At 36.7% G+C, this 18,172-nt stretch overlaps 1 protein-coding gene across 2 annotated transcripts in view; it reads right to left on the reverse strand.

Moving 5' to 3' along the window:
- Positions 1–18,172, reverse strand: part of LOC138712207 (tyrosine-protein phosphatase non-receptor type 13-like) — a 1,532,948-nt gene that overhangs the window by 1,305,805 nt on the left and 208,971 nt on the right. Inside the window, exon 1 of one of the 2 annotated variants that reach the window (XM_069843725.1) lies at positions 4,475–6,504. The exons of the other annotated variant lie outside the window; for it this stretch is intronic. The gene's annotated coding sequence lies outside the window, so the exon portion shown is untranslated. Of the gene's footprint in view, positions 1–4,474; positions 6,505–18,172 lie in introns of those variants that run through there. 2 annotated transcript variants of the gene reach the window in all.

Raw genomic sequence — 18,172 nt, forward strand, 5'->3', positions numbered from 1 at the left:
TTCTGTGAAGGAACGCCCTTTTTTCAGTTTGTATGCTTAAAATGAATGTTCAGCATCACAGGGTATAGTCTATGGGCCTAACTGGGGCAAACTTAAAAACAGGGACCCTTGCAAGATCGCCAGTACATACCCAGACCTCACTGCATTATGTCTGGAATCCCTGATGTCCAAACTATTCAGAGCATACATTGTGGTCTAGATAGTATGCCTAATCAACAAAGATGGTCATCCAAACTGTCGTGGTCTTTTGAAATGCGAAATTTCGCAATGGTTTATAAACGGCTAAGTAATCTATCATATCGCAGAAAACAGGGGAGATAAACTATACTAAGACTGTAGTCACGTACTTATAATTTTGAAAGTAGATATTTCAAGATCACGTGATTACGATTTGAAGAACAGTAAAGGAATTATAATAAAGTATCAGTGTAAATAGGGAAATGGCTGGGGAAACTTTTAAAAGGTAACGCGAAATGCGTCTTTAGAAAGGGAAATTAGGATTGGGAGAAAGTGTCTGTGAGATCTTCAACCATGTTCAATGACCTATATAATTAAGTCATTGTCGGCTTGTCCCTGCGGTGGCTGGGTGGTCAGATCTTCAGCCTGTCATGCAAGCAATCCGGGTTCAAGTCCCGATTAGACCTGACATTTTCCATTGAAAAATCCATAGTGATACTTGTGGAGGACTAATTACCCAATTTTATGATTAACAGACAACAAAAGATATAACACAACTGAAATGTATTTCAGTAGAATCTAGATTGGAGATAGGCATTCGTGTGTATTTTCACCGCGTACATTGAGTGAAAACACTCGTATGCCTTTTGAAGATTGCCCAATCCCTAGGAGTTCTCGACTTTGATTCGCTGACGTCAGTGATGGAAAAACATCGATTGCAGCATATAAAAACAGACTAAACACGTATTCAACTAATTGTGTACATAAACAGAGCTTTGTGAGTCAGTTACAGAATGGCTAGCACGAGTTAGATGATGCGACGTTAAGGGTCTCAATTGAATCGCATGAGATAAAGTGATTATTTATTTTCTGAGGTAGAAAATAGAGTAGACTATTCAGTTTTTGGAAAAGTTATCATCACTATTCAACATTGCATTCAGAGCGCCGTTATTAAACATATTAGCCGGTATGGAGATGTTGTAGGAGTGAATCGTGAAGCCTTTTTGAATGATCTTCTTAGTGACAAACTTGTGATAGAAACAGCTTTATTTAATCTTACTGTACACCCTGAATATGTTATGCATTATTAGATATTTTTATAACAAAAAATTAACGTGGAATGTTTAAATGGGCATCTGTTCGTGTAAAATGTCCGTTACCGTTTCTGTAACACTTTCTGCGCAACTTTATCTTTAGTAGGAGCGAGCCGATGCAATCCGCAACATATCATTGCTCCTTAGCGGCAGCAGGCCGATGCAACGCACAACATAGGATGAAGAATACAAATAAAATAACTTTAAATAACTCAACATGCATAACGATCTTTATTTCATACACATCATAACCTACAAACATCCTAAACCCATTCAAGCACAAAACTATCGACCACGCAATTATGATTCGTACCCTGTCATGGTTTTTATTATTATTTTAAATCATTTTTCAAAGGAACATTTCTTTACTTTGCGATCTTTTAAATTGCACTGACATTTTAGGAAAAGAGATATTTAAAATTAAAGAAAAGTGGCTACAGTATAAAAATGTTCATGTTTAAGCTATTAACGTTATTTATTATTAGAATTGAGATTTCACGATAATTGCCTATTTTGATCCTTAAGCATTAATTCAATAATTTTAAGATATCGTCGGCTTACAAGCAAAACACATTAAGTCAAAATTATTAATTCTGAGAAAAAGATATTTTTTCTTCTGACAAAACTGAATCCTCAAAATATTATTTTTAGGAAATTATTTCTGTTTAAGTGAATTTCATTTTCCATTCTAAGTTTATACACATACCTTATGTGCATTATATACACCTTTTTCTCAGAAATATTTTTACTTAATGTGTTTTGCTTGTAAACCGACGATATGTACAAGTTTTGAAAACCATGAAAGTTGGTAGAGTTTTATAGTACCCTAAAACGCCTATTTGGATCTTTAGTGCCTATTTATTGATTTCAGTGCCAAAAGTGCCTATTTCATGGTTTTAGTGCCCAAAGTGCCTATTTATATATAGGCCTATTAAAAACGACTTTAAAAATGTTTAATAGTATAACAATAGAAGACACAAACTCAACAATGCACACTCTTTCATGTCTGTGCCGTCTACACTGTTAATGTGGCCTAAAATCAACAACAATAAATATTTTAAATTATAAGCAGCTAAAAACTTTTCAATTTATAAAATGACCAGTAGCTGGTCTTATTACAATAAACATAAAACAGTCAGAATTCGGACGCATTCTGCTTTCTTCATTACCCCGACTGTTTTTAGTCGAGACAGAGCTACGTAGAGAAAAATCATCAAAAAGTACGCTTATACGCAGTGGCTTCTGGAATTCCCACGAATGACTTACGACGGGAAAATCATTTTTGCAGCACTGCAACAAACAGGCATGTGCACACTTTGACACGGAAATTGGTCGCTGTTCAGAGACTGTTCCACCTCGGAATAGCTCGGGAATCATCGTGTGATCTGTTTACACGCTTGCGTTTTACACAGAGAGATTCGAAGCTCGGTCTTTGTAATGAGAAGAAAGAGCTATATCGCTAAGTCATAGAGGCTTCGTAGGGAATTTGTCGTTTCGTGACATACAGATACGTCGCTGTTACGAGGTTTCATTCTCGGACCTCGATGCTTAATAACTCCCCGTGTTAAGCTCGCGTGAACCCGGCGGACACTTAGACAAATTCACGCTACACGAGAGCAAACACTTTCCGTGTCAAAGGGTGTACCTCCATGCTAAATTGTACAAATTATCTCTAGCTTAATTATTTAAGGCAGACATGTTCAGCGTGGGCAACTTTAGCCTTCAAACGAGGTGCAACACTAAGTAGAATCTCAGAATCGCATGCAGGCACACGATTAAAAGATATTCTATGTCACTGTTGCACCTCGTTTAAAGACTAGAGATGCTCAAGCTGAACATGCCTAATTTCAGTTAATGTCTTTTTCTAACAATAGGACTATACCATTAACGAATACTACCTATGACTTTATATATTTGTTTATTTATAAATATGATTGCCTTTACATTAATTATCAATTTAAATTTTTATAAGTACTATCTACCTGCTAAAATACATTATTCAAGACAGGTCTCCATTGCCTCTACACTACAAGAGACTTATCTATATTTCAACTGTGCGCCCTGTGTGGCAATATGGATGTTCAATTTGGGGATCTGCTTCTGCATCGCAAATAAGAATAATACATGTCATGCAAAATCGCTATTTGAGGCTGATGTCTGGTGCACCTTGGTATATCAGCAACAAGAACCTGCACGAAGATCTCTGTATTCCTGAGGTGATGGAGGTCCTAAGACAGAGCTGCATCAGACTGTATAGCTCCTTTCTAAACCACACGAATCCGCTACTTCAACTCATTGTCACTAATCCACCGCAAGATCCAGCACACAGAAGACTAAAAATAAAACGTCATAGTGATATGAGGCTATAGAGCACTTTTGGGATTGCCAGTGGGCAATACCCATAAACAAGTGTCAAGTTATTTTTGTTTCATTTTTTTTTTTTTTCCTTTCTCTGTTCTTGTTATTCTCAACTATAATGTATTTACTTATGTACAATAAAGTTTACTAAATTATATAAAAACAATTATATAAAAAATAAGTACTCAAAAAGTAGCTTTCCAATAATATTTGGCACCGAGTTTATTTTTCAGTGGTTTTAAATCTCGCCATATCAGCCGACTTTTTTTGTTGAGCTATAAATGTCCAGTTTTACGAAAATATAGACATGAAATTGGCATGACACACAGCTTGAGTATGGACAATTTGGAGGAGATTATTGTCTTGTGCTGCAGAGCAAATTATGATGAGTAAGAGTGTTGTAATTTTTTTGATGCCATAACTTTTGTTTCTTAGAAATAAATAGAACTTTGAGCGTGTATCATAACAATCTAAGTGCCTATTTAATCATTTTACAAACTTATTTTAGGGTCTGAACATACATTTTTTAGTGTTCTAAAATCCTATCTCTACTTATTATAACGCATAAGTGATTTGTTCATTTTGTTTGCACCAACGAAAAAACTACACAATTCTTAACCCATCCTCACCACATGGGTTGAAAATCTGCTCAGCGTGCATGAAATACACACGCCTTATCAGTCGTGCACAGTGCATGCACGAAGTGCAGGAATCTGCCAATCACTGCTCTAAATTATAGAATGGTACCTATTCTAGCCGCCAGCAAAGCGATTAACAAAAATCAATCGAGCGGGCGTGGGCGTCGGTCTGCAGCAGAACGTGACATGCATGCATCATCAACTCACTGGATGTGACACGTGTAGCCAGCTAGACGTCATCAACAGGTGCATCGCGGTCCTCCTTGCAGGGGAGTGCGGTCACGTAGTTGACGAGGTCGGGGTCGCCGCTGTCGGCGCCGCCTACACCGGGGTGTCGAGGTGTCGGGAGGTAGTACACGAGGCAGGACACCCCGACGAGGAACAGGAAAAAGATGAACACCACATCGAACATGAGGAGAGAGTTGAGTGTCATGAGCTGCATAGCCTCTGGAGGTGGGACGTCTCTGCTCTGGTATGCCGGAATACTGTGGTTCTTAAGACGCCGTTATGCTCAAGATTTCTTTTGCATTTTATCAATAAGTGAAGGCGTTGAAAAAATGCAGCGATTGCAACGAACACATCGGTGAGATCGAAAATGAAGTCACGCCGTCAGCGTAAGAGATTTATGTTCATGAGTGACTTGGGTGAACTTTCTCACACAACAGATGACATTGGCAGTGCGAAATGGATGATATGTTTGCCTCTAAATCATAACGCTCATCCGAAATGCGACGTACTGCTGTGGGGAATTTCAATTCTTGCAGTACCATTGTCTAGCGGACTTCAATTACTAGGAAGTTATTATGTACTCGCCCGTGAAACAGATGTTGTCGAGAGAAACAAACAGGTCAGAACAGACCTTCTGAGCAGCTGTGCCACTTGTCGTTTTAACAATGCGCTAACTAGAGATATCAGTTGGATAGTTTATGTCCGTTTCCTGTTAACAACTTCTTCTACAAACAATAAACACGATGCTGTAGTTGGAAACGCCGGATGTCAACTTTGCTCACATAAATGAACAAGATGTTACTAATTACTGTCGATAACACGATCACAGTTCCCACCTTGCTATGTCACTGAAACTTCTGACACCAACCCAGCAGAATGAGTGGATTCTATTATTTTAGCGTACGAACAGCTTTATACGATTTCTGTTGCATTATTTTCCCTAATTTAGTATGATGATGAGCTGTACTCAGTACACACAACTCAAAGGCCACTTATCAACATCTTAGAAACGCGTTATTACTGCGACCATAACGAGCTCACAGAAATGACGTGTAGAATGCAGGGACCGGAAATTGTGTAAAGTTAAGTCTTATATGTTCTCCCTTTCCCAAGATTGAGATTGGCATGTCAACGTGCAAGGCAGAGACAGGAGTGTAAGACAGGTGGTGAGAAGAGGGTGTAAAATACACAACGGAGATGAATCTCGCTGCGGGGTTGTGTAAGATATCACTGTCTTTGTCAACAAACCAAAATGGAGTGTTCTTGAAATGATGAGAACGGATGCTTTCAGAAGACAAGACAAGATCCTAGATATATGCATTTACTGGGACTTTGCGTCTCCTCTGTCGGCTTCATGCCAAGTTACTTGACGTGCGGTAGTCATAACCATAAGATGACAACATCCAACGAGTAAACGTGGATAATTTTGATGTCGAAATTAATAAGGAACTACGTACAAGTAATATCACTGCTTGTGTTCTGAATTCTCTCACTATGGATAGCTGGAATATTGATGTTGGAAGTTTCACAGGTGAATTCAGGTGTCGCGGAAGACGTACGATAGGCCTATGTGTAATGAGTAAAGGATTTTCAGCCGCTTATGGGACACCTGTGGCTGCTCGCCAACACACACGAGGAAGAGAAGAACGAGAGCGGAAGAGAGCGAGGGAGTTATGACGACGGTAGTACACTACACTCTAAATCACTAGCCACTAACAAAACAGCAACAAATTCTTCGCAACGACGCGTATCGGTCCGAAAGTGTACACGTCGCGCTCGGTCTCACTCGAAGATCCACCACTCTTCTTAAACTAATTTATTGCTTCCAAGATTCTCGCATTCAGTTGGTAAAATATGACGGCGTGTGCTGAAGGGACAGCCAGTCACATACTACTGACATGACCTGGAGGGGCGCCCGAGCGAACTGGTGCCGCGGACACGAGAACCGGTGAGTTATACACTCACTCCCACAGTGCCGCCGCCGATCAGCACGCGGTTTGGTTCCTCCTACACCGAGACAAAACGTGGGGACCCCCCCTCTCGTATGAAGAAGAATCGATCTGTATTTTGGACGAGCGAGCAGGCGAGGGAGGGTGCAGAGGTGGAGTTATAACCAGGAGAGTTGCACATGCGCCCGCGAGCGGGACATCCTGCACGAGAGGATTGCCCTCCTAACGTCACAGAGGGCAATAAGTGAGAAGGATTACGTGTGGGTGTAGACGAGGACGTGACATTTATCCTCTGGGATCGTCACGTGACAGTTTTTTAAAAACTTTAATCCCATGTCATTAGGAAAACAAAACTGCTGTTACATTAAACTTGCAATGGATCAACAGGCTGTCTGCAAACTAATTCGTTTTCATGGGCGAGTGGCATAGCTCTACATAAAAGGAGCCGCATTTAACGTTCCTATTTTGAAAATAGCAGTCGGTCAGATACGGATTGCACCAGAGTGAATTATAATGGCAGACTGAGTAATTATCTCATGTCTCCATGTTAATTATACTATCAGTGCAGTCATTAGAACTAAGTACCCTGCTTTGAAGCAGTTAGCCCTATGAACTAACAATTTATTTATTCCCCCTGTTAAAAATTTACGATTAATTATAAAGGAAATTTCAATATTCTATGATTAGGCTGTTTTGAGTTAAGCATGGGCACAGCAGGCCGGATTTAAAACGTACAGCATTGGTGTACATAATTATCTATACTGTAATGAATAGTGTGAACAACGCAAAAGCCCGGATAGATGAGGTCACTTGGCAGACATCAGTGTCGAAGGCGAAGCCCGTTCCTGAAGACATGGACGTCAATAATTTAGGAAAATAAAGTGAATAAACAAGTGGGGAAGGGAATAGGACCGTGACCTATTTCTTTTAGGTTTCATCCCGACATTTGTCTTAGCTCCTTTGGGAAACACGGGAAAACCATGTGCAGGGTGAGTTGTCCTGACAAGTCAATTAGCTTACTGTGTAAATCTAATGAATTGTGGGAAATATGTCAAATCAGCCCTTATGAGGGAGATTTCTCTTCATTGAAATACACAAATTTACTTATTTCCTGAAACAGTAAAAATATATAATTCTATGCAATGCTCTGGGTTGTCTGAGCGGTGTCATTATTTATATAATATGAGTATTACTGACACGGCAGGTCGTCTATTTGATCGTGGTCAGAGACATTGTCGTTCCATGCTAGTATATGCAAGGCACGTTTAGTGACCCATTTTTCAAGTTTCACACCACTTCGGCGGGAAACGTTGTGCGTGATGTATATCTGTATATAGTTATGTCGTGTACTGAGGTGAGTGTTTGTGTAAGTGTTTATTTAATTGTAGAGCATGGAATGTATGATGAAGGGAGAAACGCGGTCCCAGCAAGTAGCAGTTATGTTTTATTAAACACTCTGTATATATCATTAAGTTTTTCATTGCTTTTTTTCATTTCAGTTTTGTAGAGAGAAATCAAGAAGTCCGTTTATGAATGAATGCATTCAGTTACAAAATTAGTACTTCTAAATTTTTAGCAATGTGCATTTGAACATAGAAAGCAAAAATGATTTATCATTGTAAAAGGTACTCGTATGGCGCCGTCTCTTATAAAAGGAATTGATACTATGTTCGAAACATTGTGTATGTGATACACAGGTTTTTTGTACATCATGTGTAATTGAAGCAGTGTCATAACCACCACGTTTACACCACTTCAAAGAAAACGCTCTCCATTTCATGAGGTTGACTGATTCATAGACTCAATGCCAAACGCAAGCGTCCGAGAAGTTGCCGAATGCGACAGGCGCTAATGACATACTACACCGAATGAAGCACGGATGGAAATATGAATGTTTGTAGGATTCGCGATCCACGGGTTCCACCACAAAATGTGCATAAACACAGATTCCACCACCCAAGTGAACAATGCATGTGCAAAATATGTAATCAAAAGTATGCACTATATCACTTTAACCTGTGCAAAAAAGGGCATGAACACTATATGAACTTATAAAAGCAAGTAGATAAAAAAGAACATGGACACTAAATGAACTTATAAATGCAAGAGCATAGACACACATTGAATGCTCATTAGAGTGCAATTTAATTTATTATTATTAAATCGGAATATGATGATTTTTCGATTGTTATGCAAACAGTTTTTACATATTCATTTTTGTCCACCCAGTCCGCCGAGTTAGCTCGGTGGTAGCGTGTCTGTCTGCAGACTAGCCGTCCGGCTTCGATTCCCGGCGGGGTCAGAAATTTTCATGTAAAATTTCTAGCTCAGAATTAGGAGAGATAGCGGTGCACAATTTCTAACCACTAGATTCTGCACCTATATGTCTGGGTTAAATTTCAAATCTCTACGCAAAGCATATGAAGAGAAGGCATATGTCACTGTTGATCGTGATTCGTCCATTGGACGACGGGGACGTTTAGTCTGGCGGCCCCCTTGGTGCTATTCGACGGGAGTAAGCTGCGTGCCAACACCGGGTTTTCCCACTCCCTCCCTCATCATAATCATTCATTCCATACATTACACTTACACGAACACTTACACATACACTCACCCTAGTACACGACATAACTGTCCACGAATACACATCATGCACAGCGTGACCTGCCGAAGTGGTATACAACTAGAAAAATGTGTCAGTCCTGTCATCTATTCGCAATATGAGGAACTCAAATCACGTAAAGTGAAGTAGGTAGGCATTAGTTACATACATACGTAGCCTACATATATACATACATTTTTGTCCAACCACAGTTGTAGCTCCCAACGCTAAATTTAGGAATGTTAAAAATTATAGCACTCAAAATGGCCCAGTTACTCTCTTTTACAACTGCACTATGAATTTGCTATTCACTACTTCCAGGCTTTCAGTGATCCATTCAAAAGGAACATTTTACTACAATATTATGTGAAGTCGCATTGTATGAAAGCCCAAAACCTCGCCTCCGCAGATACAAGGGACAATCAATAAGTTTCCGGACTGCCCTGAATGTAGGCAACACACAAAACATAAAAAGGAGAAGTTATCTAGAACCAAGGAAACGCCTGGAATCTATACTAAATGCATTACTTGAAAGACAGAAGACTAGCCATACGGCGCATATGGAGAGATTCCAAGAAAAATCGCAATAGTTTCTTGACATGTTTGCACAAAATCACGTGTAGAAGCTCAATTCCTACACGATTGACTCAATAAACATGGAAGAATGATCTTGAGTAACACGCTCATGTATATTTAGCGGTACAATAAATACAGGTGTTAGGAAATTCATTGATTGCTCCTTGTATACTAGTAAAATGCAAATAAGCTCTTAATTATGAAGAAACATGATGCGGCGGTATAAGCTGTCAAATTTTTACTATCCTAAAACAAGACTTGTCTTTTCATTAATTACCTATACAATTTCACTTAGAATATGTATCGTTTTGAAGTAAGCAAACTTGCTTTTCAGTAAAAGAAACTTTAGAAAACCCGTCTGTCTTGAAAGTCTTCCAAGTAATTTCATATTTCAATCATTACTGAAGTCATTTTCTTTATTTAACAAATTGGATAACTTCAATTTCCATAACAGAACAAGTTTCTTTTTGAGGTTTTGTGATGTTTAGTAATGCAGCCAAACGATAACAGCAACCCAAGAAGACGCGAGCGAAAACGTGTAGGCTATGTGCGTGCGTAAAATCATAACATTACTCAAGGTAGAAATTCAATAAAAACGGAATCTGAACGAGTAAATAAAAATATATGTTTCCACCGGATGCCAATTAGCAGACGAAACATATAAAACATGGACCATTATCAGTCAGTTATACGTTTATTCTTAGACTATAGCTATCCATAAAATATACTACCCACGAACAAAAGGATGCTAACAAGCTATCTAAAAAGTCTTTCTCCTGGTTTAATCAGTGAATCACGCTCTGTTTTCAAAGATATGCGGAATAATCAGCTGATCGAAGAACATACGCATCAATGGTGTGAGTTTAGCTTTAAATTGCTATATAGATGGAAATGAATTAATCTGGCTCACAGATATACAGGATGTAAACGGCAGAAACTGCCAACATTATAATAGGCAGCAGCTATCGGAATAGGCCTACTGAACAAAATGTCAAGTGAAATTGAATTATTTCTTATAATTTTACTTTTAATTTGTAAAATAGTAATGTAATACTCGTTTAGATATCGACTGAACGTGAATGCTGCCATTGACATTTCACCCAACACACAAACCAATAATACATAACAGAGTAACAAACGACTGCTTCAGCGTACGTATCGGGCAAAATAAGTAATGACTGTCTGTTCTCATTTTCAAAAAAGTTAGACTAATAAAATACATTTTTTGGGGGAAAACCTTGACAGTTATAGAAAAACATTATTTTCTTCAGTTATTTATGCTCTACCACCAATATTTTTTGGAAGTTTATATCGTAGGCCTACACTTCTTCAATAAGAAATAACTGAGCAACTATTCGGAAACTAAAAATCGAATTGAATCAACTGCAACTCAAACTCACCTCAAGGACAAGCATCTTGTGCCGTTATATCTTCGTGGAATATTCAATCATGCTGAGTATGTTTGTGTCCTCGCAAGACTTTTGATATCATGACAATATGGTTTTGCAAAATAATAGAAAATATCTTTTGACTGTGCGAGTCGTTCTTACGGATCTATAGGTTACCACACTTGCGAAGATCCGAGGCGTTAAGTGATGTCGATAAAAATCCTTGGGATGGCTTCATTCGGAGCGGAAATAGAGGTGACGTCGTGTCGTAAAATTACGGCAGGGCAAAGAACCCCCTCCATGAATAAGTGGACTCGTGGCAAAATAAATTTATTTCCGGCCCATATCAAATTTCAATTCAGGGCTATAAAAGTAGGCTATGCGTAATCCATCCATTTTTATTATCAATAACAAAGTCTACTTACATCATCGCAAAAAAATTCAATAATTTTGCTTTAAAATACAGTACTCTGGTTTCCCAGTGACATCCCAACAATTCTTCTCTTTCTTCTTCTTCTTCTTCTTCTTCTTCATCATCATCATCATCAATAGTATAATAAAAACAGTAATCTCACAAGAGGTTTTGGTTTATCTAGAGAAAATCAAAACTCGAGTGGGATTTAATTGACTATTACACAATTAGAAGAAAGCATAGTATATAAAGATTAGAAGAAATAAAGTACTCTAATACAATAAAACATTAATTAATTTACTAAAATACGAAACTGTCTTGAAAATGTATTACTGTACCATCTCATCATTACAAATATTCCGCTAGATGGCAGTAGTGTGTTATGATGAACTGATCTCTTATTACAGTTGTGCCAACCATATAATCTTCATTCAACTCTATGGACGATTACTAGTCAAGAAGGCTTTGTAGATTCAGTTTCATTTTTATTAAAACAGTTGCATTCCACTTCAATTATCAATATATTATATTAAATAATCTCTGATACGTGACTCATACAACATAACCTAAATAATATAAACAAAATAAATTAGAGAAATGATTTAATTAAGGATGATGAAATAAACATGAATCATTTAAAATATACAATTATTGAAAGTATAATGTTGGCAACCAAAAAATCAAATACTAGAGGGGTCATAAAAATTGTAGGATAAGCAGCCATGACTGGTTGAAACACGTCGTTCCGTACAGTTTTATTAGTCAAAAGTAGTATGATGCAGTAAAAGTATAGTAGTCAACTTAAAATTTAACACTTAACACTCCAAAAATCAAATTTAGAATTTATAGAATTTTTAATGTTAGAATTTAGAATTTTGCGGAGCTCTGCGACGGAACATACTTTATAGAAAGTGTGGTGGTATAATTCAATGTCATAAATATGTTTACAAGTGCATTTTCTAGATTTTTCAGTTAAAATTGTTAAAAATAATAAATAAATAAGGGAATAGAAAAAATCGCATTGAAATTGTGAACATCAAGAGATATAACAAAAATACCGTATGTAATTTTATTCCGACATATCTTGTTACTCAAACAAACCCATCCCTGATCACATACAACTTACATGTATGTGAACACTGGGCCTAAAGAGATCGCATAGACAGCCAATATTCTACCACCAACACCAGACAGATTAGTTGAAAATTCGAGATAACAGTACAGGTAACAACAATAAGGATATCAGATAGGTCACATTCCTGTTGTATTCGTATTGTAAAAGTTAATATGAAGAGGTGACCAAAGTATTTGAAAAAATGTAAGAACCTGCATGTGGTGGGACCTTTAGATACTACATTCCAATATGAAAAATATGGTTTAACAAGAGTTTATTAACAAAACCCTAACGGAGGTTGATGAAACCTGTAATAGTCAAACAACTGTTAAAAAATTAAACGTATGTTACAATATCACTTGTTATAGCATATTTAACGGAGGTTAATGAAACCATCAATAAGTGAGCTAATGATTGATCAACATGTTTGCGATTTAGTAGTAGTAGTAGTAGTAGTAGTAGTAGTAGGTTTATTTTGCCTGGCAGAGTTAAGGCCATGAGGCCTTCTCTTCCATTCAACCAGGTTTCAATAATGTACATGAAATACAAAATTAGATTACAAAACAATACAAAAGAAAATACCTTAGAAATTACATAAAATATAGTAGAAAATTACAATAGTCAAGATCAGTTACATAATATAAAATTACAAATAGTCAAGATCGGTTACATAATATATAAAATAAAATAGAAAATTACACATAATCAAAATCAGTTACATAACATAAGGGGAATATACCCACTCACACTCACACACACACACACACACACACACATACACACACACACACACACACACACAAACACACAATTTATAAGACCTAAAATGCTCGAGATAAATTCGACGATTAATTCACTTGAGATCTATTATACAGTTAATATACTAATAGGAGAATACATGTGGGTTACAAGACATAAAATGTTGATTAGCAGGTTATCATAGAAGAAGTAAACAATTAACTACTCACCTCAGAAACAATTAGTTAATAAGAAACGAGCGTAAATGTCAAGAATTTCATTTGAAAGTGCAGGGATAATGATCAGGCATGTAGACAAGTATTTATGAAAGGATGGATTGCAATATTAGAAAACGAAGTTCCCTAAGAAGAAGGAACAGTGAAAGTTACAGTCTATTGCAGTGAGAGCACTGAGCCCCAAACAAATGACAGTATCTGCTTGTGCTGGGAAGTAGTTCCTTGTTCCGCTGCCAAGAACTCCAAATTGCACCTCGGGTGTTAGTTTTTACGCGCCCCGATAAGAAGTCGCTACTGCATTCCTGCTGCAGCAACAACGGTACATATTGCTAGGTACGAAAAGCATCTTCCCGTATAAAAAAATGGTTTAATTGTGCAGCTCCAGGATCTCTAGAGGCAAAGCAAAGACTTCATGACTTCATACTACTGTTCTGTAAAATGGAATTCTTACCCTCAAAAATCCTAATTTAATTTAAAATATATTTCAACCGAGAAGATTGGGAAAGTTCGTGCAATTGCTGCATTAATAGCAAAACATACACTTTTACTTTCTCATTAAAAAGGCTTCCACTTTAGATGTCATTGCTCTCATGGAGGTAGAATTGCATGCTCTCATGACCTCGGTACCCGCCATTACAATGAGGTAATGTCGTAAGCATTAAGTTCCGACCGCCTTTTAACTCCGAAAAAGATAAGGCACCGGAACTCAATTTGAATTAGCCTATACAAAATATAAATACAAAGTACTGTGTTGTGAAAACATACAATTCAAGTTTATTTTGCAAATAAAAAAAAAATAATAATAAAAAAACCGCTTTTCCATCCATTAACTAAAAATATGGATTTTGACATATCATTTATTTTTCTCTCTGTACTTTCACTCGCACCAATTAAACTTGTATCAACTATTTTTCCCCCTCGCTGTTATTTACGCATATTCGCTTTAACATCTTTGGTCATATCGCGAGTTTATCTTTTGGTTGTAATCCGAAGGCCTGTGTACTGTTGTTGAGACTGGTTCTATTGTTGTGAACTACAGTAGATGGCAACTGTATTACTGATTTGTTATGAATATGATTTCGGTGATGAATTTTCTGGTGTTTGCCTTATGTTTCAGAAAAAAACCATGAAAAACCTCAACCAGGAAATTCAACCCGACCGGGAATCGAACCCGGGCCCTCTGCGTAAGAGACCAGCTTGCTGACCCCTATACCACCAAGGTGGTGATATCAACTATTATGCGCGTAAGAATTTAATATTTACTAATACAAATAAGAATACGGTCATCATCATCATCCATGCAACCATGCTTAAAGCGTGATGGAGACCATCTACCAGGGTTTGGGGATAAAAAAGATCTCCTACTTCTTGGTAGGTAATTCAAAAGCTGTCGAGATAAACGTGCTGCGGGCTACAGGGGACATGTTGTCGCTAATAAAATTAGTATCGTGATATATTGCATGTATACCTATAATAAGTTCTCAAATGTGACTTTATGTAAATATATTTTATTGTTTTTACTTTAACATACAATTGAAGACCAACTTGGAAATAATGCTTTCCAATTCTTCTAACTAAGCTATCCACAGAGCTAGTAAAACGACCTAATACTGTTCAGACAGATATTTAGAAGACTGGACGTGGTAATGTACAGTACAGTAGTGGCAAAAAAAAAAAACCGGACCGACCCTTGTAGCTGATTTCAGAGCCTTGTTCACTCACAGCATGATAGACTGGTAACTAAGACTTTTGTGGTTCGAATCCTGCCTGGGAAGAAAACTTTTTTTGTTCCTTATTCAAATTTATTCCCAATATTTTTCGATTGTTGGTAAAATTCATGTTCTAGGAATAATAACTTAATTAAGTAGCAACATATCGCTGCAATCGAAAAGTATTGGGAATAAATTTGAATAAGGAACAAAAAAAAGTTTTCTTCCCAGGCAGGATTCGAACCACAAAAGTCTTAGTTACCAGTCTATCGTGCTCTGAGTGAACAAGGTTCTGAAATCAGCTACAAGGGTCGGTCCGTTTTTTTTTTTTTTGCCACTACTGTACTTCAAGGGGTTCTTCGCTGATTTCGAGCCTTGCGATGAGCATTCACAAGCATCATCTCACTCATCGCCCTTCTTACGCATAAACAGTATCAGGTAGTTTCATTTCTACTGTCATAATAGAAGCGACAAGAATTACCAACTTTTAGAGAATAAAATGCACATTAATCATTTCCTCTTAAGCACTGGTTTACTTCAAGATGTATGTACACATGCGTCTGTTGGCTGATACAGTAGTGAAAAAAGAGGAAGAGAGAGAAAATAGAGTATGAGCTTAACTGGCAATGTGACCTTCAGATCCATATTTTTGTATCCCATACTATGATCCTACAACGGTACCTACTTTTTTTCTTCTTCAAAACTAGATACGAAGATCTGACGATCAATAATACTGATAGGTTACATTACAGTTGGTAACAAATAGAAATTACAATGTATGGACATTTAGGACACTTTATTGCTTTTACAGCTTTCAGAACAGCACTAGCTCTCCCATAAACATTACTAACGGTTCGTGTTTTCACAAAGCAAAACTATAACATGTAACGAGAGACGTAAACTATTGTAAACAACATGACACTGTCTGTACCATACGTAACACTAACTTCATTTACATCTTCACAAACGAAAATGGTGACCGTGTGATGATTACGCAGTATTCCATAGGTTGGCGTTTCATAGAAATGTATTTAAATAAATGTGAAATTTAATAAAAATAATATAAACATAACGATAATCCAATACGTCAAAAGAAACTAAAACAAACCAAAAAAACGAAATGTAAAAGTATACGGACATTGGAACATAGGAAACTAGAGCAACATATTGATCCAGAGGTTGCCAACTTTTTTGTTAAACTATTCGTTGAAATACATATGGCAGAACTCAAAATCGTCAGGTATAATGAGGATATCTGTTGGAAAAGAGAGAGACTTATTAGTTATTGTACTGTACGCCATGCTGGATTGAACAGGACTCGTTTTATTCCCGCAAGTAAATTGATATTTGAGGCTAAAAACAACAACACTGATTGTCATTCAGAAATTAATTCAGAACTGTTTAAAGAGCGATTCGTGAATGATTTCTTTAACATACGTATATGGACCAATGATTCGAAAATATATATTTCTGATTTTTAAAGAATGATTATTGCACTGGGGGTTAATCTATTATGTGGAAGCGTATATTAAACATTAGGGGTCAATGTCTTCATAATGTGCCTATTTTTCATTTTTTAAAGAACAGTTGTAGCCTATTATACACAGAGAGCTAAACTATTTTGTGCAGACATATTAAATTAAACATTAGGGTCAGTATCTTCATAACGGGTATATTTCTTCAAGGACGATTATATTGTACTGGGGATTAATTTATTTTATGCAGGCATAACTTACGTAGTAAAAATATATAGGTCAATGTTTTCATTTACGGGTATAGCACGCAGCGCAATGAAGTTCGCTGTTAACTTCTCTTCCGTAAACATCTTGGGCCGTATTCATAGCCATTCTTAGCGCGGGCTTCCGGTGGATGATCAGCGAACTAACGTTTTTCGTATTCATAAACCAGTGTTAATGATATGAATCGTGTACAAGTAACTAGTCGTTAGCCGGGGCTAGTTTAGCACGCTCGTAGCGCGGGCTAGCAAAATGTCTATGAATAGCATCCCTTACGACTAAACCAAAGCGGCAACTATGCATTGACCTTGAAGTGAATATTCAATTGACGCTGACTTTAGACTTACTAGTATACAGTACAAGATGCAAGAAACCTAGAGAAGACATTGTTTTTTTAAATCGTTTTAATACCATAATTAAAGAGTTTTGTAATTATTCTGCAAATGCGACAATTCTGTTCAACTTTCATTAAAAACTAGCAATTCAACGTTGTGTGATCTCCCATTCTAAGTAACATATTTTCTTTTACGTTTAAGATATTCTTCTATGCTTCGTTTTGTCACCATTATTTATATTAGACACCACATACTCAGAAGTAGCGCATTTTTTTTTTATTATCCAATTTAATAAACCTTATTTCACCCTGAGGTATATTAGGGTTACAGTGGCATCAAAATACATATTTTATAACCAATAAACAATAGTAAATTTATAATATAAAATTGTGGTCACAGTTACAATTCACATGAATTATGTAGAAGAATGCACCTTGATGAAAGAATGGATCCAGTTAAAGATTAATGAGAGGTTTGAGGAATAATCAATGCAAAAGATATACAAGAATGTCTAACCGTTTCAGAGTAAATACACGACCTTATAAAGATAATCAATAATACATTAATATAACAAAGTTTGACTTTCACTTTCAAATTAATACTTAATTCATGAACAATGGAACAGTTAAGAGTAATAAAAGGATATTACAAGCAATGATTTACGGTTACAAGTTACATACGTGATTCAGGAACAAGTACAATAATTAAAATAATAACACAAGTAATGACTTATAACTAACGAATAACGAAATTCTTGAAGGGCAATATATAATAGTAGGGGCAATACAAAAGATTTAACAACAAATGTAAACAGTAAAGGAATAGTAGAAAAATTGACTTAAAATTACAAGTTAAACACATTCTTTTTAAAGCAATAGGTAA

The sequence above is a fragment of the Periplaneta americana genome, chromosome 13, assembly GCF_040183065.1.
Source record: "Periplaneta americana isolate PAMFEO1 chromosome 13, P.americana_PAMFEO1_priV1, whole genome shotgun sequence".
NCBI classification, from domain to species: Eukaryota; Metazoa; Arthropoda; class Insecta; order Blattodea; family Blattidae; genus Periplaneta; species Periplaneta americana.